We start from the raw sequence: 7,500 nt of genomic DNA on the forward strand, positions 1-7,500 counted from the left end.
CCGGGCTTAAGTGTGGGACCCCCGGGTTCGGCCGGTGGGCTGGTGAGGGTGTAGGCCAGAGCTGTGCAGGAGCTCTGGTTCTCCGAGTCGGGCAGAGGGGTGTACGGCGGTGGGGGTCCCTGCCCAGGGCTCTGGTTCTCCGAGTCGGGCAGAGGGGTGTACGGCGGTGGGGGTCCCTGCCCAGGGCTCTGGTTCTCCGAGTCGGGCAGAGGGGTGTACGGCGGTGGGGGTCCCTGCCCAGGGCTCTGGTTCTCCGAGTCGGGCAGGAGGGTGTACGGCGGTGGGGGTCCCTGCCCAGGGCTCTGGTTCTCCGAGTCGGGCAGGAGGGTGTACGGCGGTGGGGGTCCCTGCCCAGGGCTCTGGTTCTCCGAGTCGGGCAGAGGGGTGTACGGCGGTGGGGGTCCCTGCCCAGGGCTCTGGTTCTCCGAGTCGGGCAGGAGGGTGTACGGCGGTGGGGGTCCCTGCCCAGGGCTCTGGTTCTCCGAGTCGGGCAGGAGGGGGTACGGCGGTGGGGGTCCCTGCCCAGGGCTCTGGTTCTCCGAGTCGGGCAGGAGGGGGTACGGCGGTGGGGGTCCCTGCCCAGGGCTCTGGTTCTCCGAGTCGGGCAGAGGGGTGTACGGCGGTGGGGGTCCCTGCCCAGGGCTCTGGTTCTCCGAGTCGGGCAGGAGGGTGTACGGCGGTGGGGGTCCCTGCCCAGGGCTCTGGTTCTCCGAGTCGGGCAGGAGGGGGTACGGCGGTGGGGGTCCCTGCCCAGGGCTCTGGTTCTCCGAGTCGGGCAGGAGGGGGTACGGCGATGGGGGTCCCTGCCCAGGGCTCTGGTTCTCCGAGTCGGGCAGGAGGTGGTCCAGGCGGGTGCCCCCTGGTCCCCCCGACGTGTTAGGGGGCAAGCGGTGGGTCTCCCCCAAGCCCAAAGCCCCGGTTCCCAGAGTCGGGTAAACTGCGGGAGTAACTTTGACTCTCTTAAGGTAGGCAGGAACCGGTGTGAGTGGTGTGGAAAGCCGAGTTGGGGCTCCATGTTCTGGGCACAGGTGGATCTCCTAGTGGTCCACCCCAGGCCCAGAGTGTGGAGCCCCAACTCGGCTTATTTTTTTTTTAAAATTATTATTATTATTATTATTTTTTTTTTTATCTTATTTTATTTTATTTTTTCAATTTTTCGGGATGCACCGGGTAGAAGTTCAAACTTCAACCGCCGTGGGGGTCCCCTGGCCAGAGCTCTGGTTCTCCGAGTCGGGCAGGAGGTGGTCCAGGCGGGTGCCCCCTGGTCCCCCCGACGTGTTAGGGGGCGAGCGGTGGGTCTCCCCCAAGCCCAAAGCCCCGGTTCCCAGAGTCGGGTAAACTGCGGGAGTAACTTTGACTCTCTTAAGGTAGGCAGGAACCGGTGTGAGTGGTGTGGAAAGCCGAGTTGGGGCTCCACGCTCTGGGCACAGGGGGATCTCCTAGTGGTCCACCCCAGGCCCAGAGTGTGGAGCCCCAACTCGGCTTATTTTTTTTAAAATTATTATTATTATTATTATTATTATCTTATTTTATTTTATTTTTTCAATTTTTCGGGATGCACCGGGTAGAAGTTCAAACTTCAACCGCCGTGGGGGTCCCTGGCCAGCGTTCTGGTTCTCCGAAGTGGGGCTGAGGGGGTCCAGGCGGGTGCCCCCTGGTCCCCCCCGACGTGTTAGGGGGCGAGCGGTGGGTCTCCCCCAAGCCCAAAGCCCCGGTTCCCAGAGTCGGGTAAACTGCGCGACTAACAATGACTCTCTTAAGGTAGTCAGAAACCGGTGTGAGTGGTGTGGAAAGCCGATTCGGGGCTCCACGCTCTGGGCACAGGGGGATCTCCTAGTGGTGCCCCCCAGGCCCAGAGTGTGGAGCCCCAACTCGGCTTATTTTTATTTTTATTATTATTTTTTTTTTTATTTAATTATTATTTTGGGATTATTAGACTGGGTAGAAGTTGCAACTTCAAACGGGCATATCTCCGGAACCAAGCCGAGTTGGGGCCCCATACACCCGGCGTGGGGGGCCCTCCTAGAGGCCCCCAATACCCCCGAGTGTGGAGCCCCAACTCGGCTTACTTTTCGAGTTACAGCCGGTCAAAGTTGAAACTTTAAAGGGCCATATCTCCGGAACCAAGCCGAGTTGGGGCCCCATACACCCGGCGTGGGGGGCCCTCCTAGAGGCCCCCAATACCCCCGAGTGTGGAGCCCCAACTCGGCTTACTTTTCGAGTTACAGCCGGTCAAAGTTGAAACTTTAAAGGGCCATATCTCCGGAACCAAGCCGAGTTGGGGCCCCATACACCCGGCGTGGGGGGCCCTCCTAGAGGCCCCCAATACCCCCGAGTGTGGAGCCCCAACTCGGCTTACTTTTCGAGTTACAGCCGGTCAAAGTTGAAACTTTAAAGGGCCATATCTCCGGAACCAAGCCGAGTTGGGGCCCCATACACCCGGCGTGGGGGGCCCTCCTAGAGGCCCCCAATACCCCCGAGTGTGGAGCCCCAACTCGGCTCACTTTTCGAGTTACAGCCGGTCAAAGTTGAAACTTTAAAGGGCCATATCTCCGGAACCAAGCCGAGTTGGGGCCCCATACACCCGGCGTGGGGGGCCCTCCTAGAGGCCCCCAATACCCCCGAGTGTGGAGCCCCAACTCGGCTCACTTTTCGAGTTACAGCCGGTCAAAGTTGAAACTTTAAAGGGCCATATCTCCGGAACCAAGCCGAGTTGGGGCCCCATACACCCGGCGTGTGGGGCCCTCCCAGAGGCCCCCAATAGCCCCGAGTGTGGAGCCCCAACTCGGCTTACTTTTCGAGTTACACCCGGTCAAAGCTGGACAGGAAGTGGCCGTATCTCGGGACCGGAAGGTCCCCGTGGCTCGGGACGGCGGGAGGAGCAAGGTCCCCGAGAGCGGGCCCCGCACCCGCCGCCGCGAGCCGCTGGGACCTCCCGGTCCCGAGATGGGCCCCGTTACGCGCGGGCGACTTTCGGAGAAAACGGCCCGTATCTCGGAGAGGGGAGGTCCCAGCGGCTCGCCCTTTCGGGTGTCGGGGGCTCCCCACGGGCCCTCTCGGAACCCGCCTCCCCCGGGCCCCTGGGACCTTTCCTTCCCGGGCGCCCCCCCGACACGTCGGGCCCCTTTTCTCCGGGACCCGGGGGCCCCGGAGCTCGGGGGCGGGCTCTTTGCGAGGGGCCCGCCGGGACGCCACACTTGACCCGAGTCCGGTGTCTCTGGGCCCCCGGGTCCCCGAGCTACGTGCGTTCGAATTCGGGGCCCTTTTCCGGGCCCGAAAATCCCTCAAAGTCCGAAAACGTGCAGCGGGCGGGGACTTCCGGGGCCCCGGAGGCTCTGACGGCACACCCAGGGAGGTGCACCGTCCTCGGGCACGGCCAGGTGGCCCCCCCCCCGGGGTCCTGGAAGTCCCCCCGCCCCCCGGAGACACCCACACCCACCCACCGGACGGGAAGATTCCGTTTTTCGCCGATATCTCGAAGACGGCCGGGCGAAAAAATTTCAAACTCGGGTCTTCCGTAGGCCTCGAGGGGCCCTATCCAAAGAGGCCACCCGCGTCCCCGGGGGCCTCGGGGTCAGGGAGTTAGGCCCGGTCAAAGGCGCGGCGTTTTTTGGCTTATATCTCGCGAACCCCTGGGCCAATCTTCCCCAAACTCGAATCGACCGTAGTGCCGGACGGGGCCTTTCGAAAGAGCCCACCCACGAGGTCCAACTCGCCCGGGTCCCCGAGTTATAGCCGTTCAAAGTCGGGGGTCCCGGCGAACGGCGATCCGGTAGGGGGCGTCCCCGGGGCCCGCCGCCGCCCTGGTTCGAGCGAGGGCCCCCGTGGGACCTCGCCACCCAAATTTGAGCTCTCTGGGCCTTCGCGTCGCGGAGATACGGGCGATTTTCTCCCGGGATCGTGACGTCATCGGCGGGCGCCATTTCAGAGCGCGGCCGAGGGTTTTCGGCCGATATCTCCGCGAATACTCGACCAAAAACGACGAAACGCATATGGACGCGTTCAGCTCGGCGAGACGGTTCGAATGAGCCCGGCCTCGGCCGGGCACGTCGAGTTTTCGGCGAGATATTTGCGTTTTTCCGCTTCCGGGGCGCTTTGGGGGCCCGTATCTCGGGCCCCCGGGGGCCCACGGGGCTGGGGGCGGTCTCATTCGAAAGGTCTCGTCCCGTTCTCCAGCCCATAAAAATTTGGCGTCGATCGGAGCCGCCTTCGGCGAGCTACGGTCGTTTGAAGCCCCGTGCAGTGGGGTTACCGTCCTTCAAACAGCCGCCGCTCGCAGGGGGAGTCCCGGGGAGGCATGGTTGCCTGTATGACTTGGGCTTAGAGCACCCAGCCCCGCGCTCCTGGAGGAACCTCCGGTGCACAGGGTCTGCTGCAACCAGCCACGTGGGTTTTGAGGGGTAGGGGAGCGTGCGCTCTCCTCCCCGGGCGGGCGGCCGGGCCCTGGGGGCTCGCGCCTCCACGGAGGGACCTCGCTCCCGGGGCTTCGTCCCCGGGGCTCGGGGACTCCGTGGCGGCTCGGCCCCCGGGGTTCGACCCCGCTCGCTCGCTCCAAAACCCAAGTCCAAAACGTGGGGTTGCACGGGAGCTCCGGGCGCGACGGGTCTCCACGCACGGCCCCGGGGAGGGAGCTCCGACCCGGGCCGGAGGCAGATTCGCCCCCTGCCCCCCGGCTGTCCGCCCGGAGCCGAGACGGTCCTAAAACGGGCCTTGGGGGTGATGTAGAAGGGTAACGCTCACCCAACCAGGACTCACACAAACCGATCTGCATCCCAGGCAGGGTGCGGGTCTCCTGGGCACGAATAAAGCCCGATGCCCCGTGGGTGATGTTGGCCCTGGCCACTCAAGGCACTCACCCAAGCCAGAGAGGGTGCACTCTGGCTGGGGAAGCAGATTCAATCTCTGCTGTGGTGGAGCTCTGGAAAAACGCGAAACCTCCAGGAAAAGACGGCCCGATTTCTCTGAAAAGTGCATCCCAGGCAGGGTGCGGGTCTCCTGGGCACGAATAAAGCCCGATGCCCCGTGGGTGATTTTGGCCCTGGCCACTCAAGGCACTCACCCAAGCCAGAGAGGGTGCACTCTGGCTGGGGAAGCAGATTCAATCTCTGCTGTGGTGGAGCTCTGGAAAAACGCGAAACCTCCAGGAAAAGACGGCCCGATTTCTCTGAAAAGTGCATCCCAGGCAGGGTGCGGGTCTCATGGGCACGAATAAAGCCCGATGCCCGTGGGTGATGTTGGCCCTGGCCACTCAAGGCACTCACCCAAGCCAGAGAGGGTGCACTCTGGCTGGGGAAGCAGATTCAATCTCTGCTGTGGTGGAGCTCTGGAAAAACGCGAAACCTCCAGGAAAAGACGGCCCGATTTCTCTGAAAAGTGCATCCCAGGCAGGGTGCGGGTCTCCTGGGCACGAATAAAGCCCGATGCCCCGTGGGTGATGTTGGCCCTGGCCACTCAAGGCACTCACCCAAGCCAGAGAGGGTGCACTCTGGCTGGGGAAGCAGATTCAATCTCTGCTGTGGTGGAGCTCTGGAAAAACGCGAAACCTCCAGGAAAAGACGGCCCGGTTTCTCTGAAAAGTGCATCCCAGGCAGGGTGCGGGTCTCATGGGCACGAATAAAGCCCGATGCCCGTGGGTGATGTTGGCCCTGGCCACTCAAGGCACCACTCACCCAAGCCAGAGAGGGTGCACTCTGGCTGGGGAAGCAGATTCAATCTCTGCTGTGGTGGAGCTCTGAAAAACACGAAAACCTCCAGGGAAAAGACGGCCCGGTTTCTCTGAAAAGTGCATCCCAGGCAGGGTGCGGGTCTCCTGGGCAAGAACGAAGCCCAATGCCCACCTTGAAACGGAGCCTGGGCTCGACTCTGAAGCCCAGATCTCGAAAAACGACAAAGTACAAAAAGGTGCGGTGGCTCCAAACCTCCATGCCCTCAGACCTCCCTGGCCAGCCCAGGGAGGGTGGCCCGTCCTGGGCCAGACTCAGATTTCCCCCGCCACCCCTGGAGCTCCGCCTGGAGCGAAGACGGTCCTAAAACGGACCATGGGGCTCTTGTAGAGGATGAGGGAGGGAGAGAGGGGCCTTCAGAGAGCCCCTTGGCCGGCTTGACTCTGGAGTCGAATTTGGAAAAATAGACAAAGTCCATAAACGTGCTGTTGGTTCGGACCTCCAGGGCACTCAAGGCACTCACCCAAGCCAGAGAGGGTGCACTCTGGCTGGGGAAGAGGATTCAATCTCTGCTGTGGTGGAGCTCTGAAAAACACGAGAACCTCCAGGAAAAGGCGGCCCGGTTTCTCTGAAAAGTGCATCCCAGGCAGGGTGCGGGTCTCCTGGGCAAGAACGAAGCCCAATGCCCACCTTGAAACGGAGCCTGGGCTCGACTCTGAAGCCCAGATCTCGAAAAACGACAAAGTACAAAAAATGTGCGGTGGCTCCAAACCTCCATGCCCTCAGACCTCCCTGGCCAGCCCAGGGAGGGTGGCCCGTCCTGGGCCAGATTCAGATTCGCCCGCCACCCCTGGAGCTCCGCCTGGAGCGAAGACGGTCCTAAAACGGGCCTTCGGGGATGTATGAGAGAGGGGAAGCGTGGTGGTGGCAAACACAGAGGACCCCCTACCAGCGATCAGACCGTCGTGAGTCCCACTCAGAGTCACTCTGGGTGGGCATGTAAAAATCCAGATTACGCCGCGCTGGAGCTCTGGAAGTTACGAGACCTCCAGGAAAAGACAGGCTGGTTTTCTGAAAAGTGCACCCCAGGCAGGGTGCATCTTTTCCTGGGCACGAGCCCAGCGCACATGGTGTGGTGGTCCGGCTCTGGTGCCAAAGTTTGGGGGAAAAAATAGACAGAGTCCAATAACGTGGTGTGGTTCCAAAGCTCCATGCCCTCAGACCTCCCTGGCCAGCCCAGGGAGGGTGGCCCGTCCTGGGCCAGATTCAGATTCGCCCGCCACCCCTGGAGCTCCGCCTGGAGCGAAGACGGTCCTAAAACGGGCCTTCGGGGATGTATGAGAGAGGGGGAAGCGTGGTGGTGGCAAACACAGAGGACCCCTACCAGCGATCAGACCGTCGTGAGTCCCACTCAGACTCACTCTGGGTGGGCATATAAAATCCAGACTACGCCCCGTCGGAGCTCTGGAAGTACGAGACCTCCAGGAAAAGACAGGCTGGTTTTCTGAAAAGTGCACCCCAGGCAGGGTGCATCTTTCCTGGGCACGAGCCCGGCGCACGTGGCGGGGTCCGGCTCTGGTGCCAAAAAAATTGAGAAAAATCGACTAAGTCCAATGGCGTGACGTGGGTTCAAAGCCCCATGGTCTCAGACCTCCCTGGCCAGCCCAGGGAGGGTGGCCCGTCCTGGGCCAGAGTCAGATTCGCCCGACACCCCCTGGAGCTCGACCTGGAGGGAAGACGGTCCTAAAACGGGCCTTCGGGGCTGTATGGAAGAGGGCAAGTGTGGTGGTGCAAAACACAGAGCACCCCCTACCATTGATCAGACCGTCGTGAGTCC

The sequence above is a fragment of the Pimephales promelas genome, chromosome 2, assembly GCF_988280905.1.
Source record: "Pimephales promelas chromosome 2, fPimPro1.hap1.1, whole genome shotgun sequence".
In the NCBI taxonomy this organism is placed as follows: Eukaryota; Metazoa; Chordata; class Actinopteri; order Cypriniformes; family Leuciscidae; genus Pimephales; species Pimephales promelas.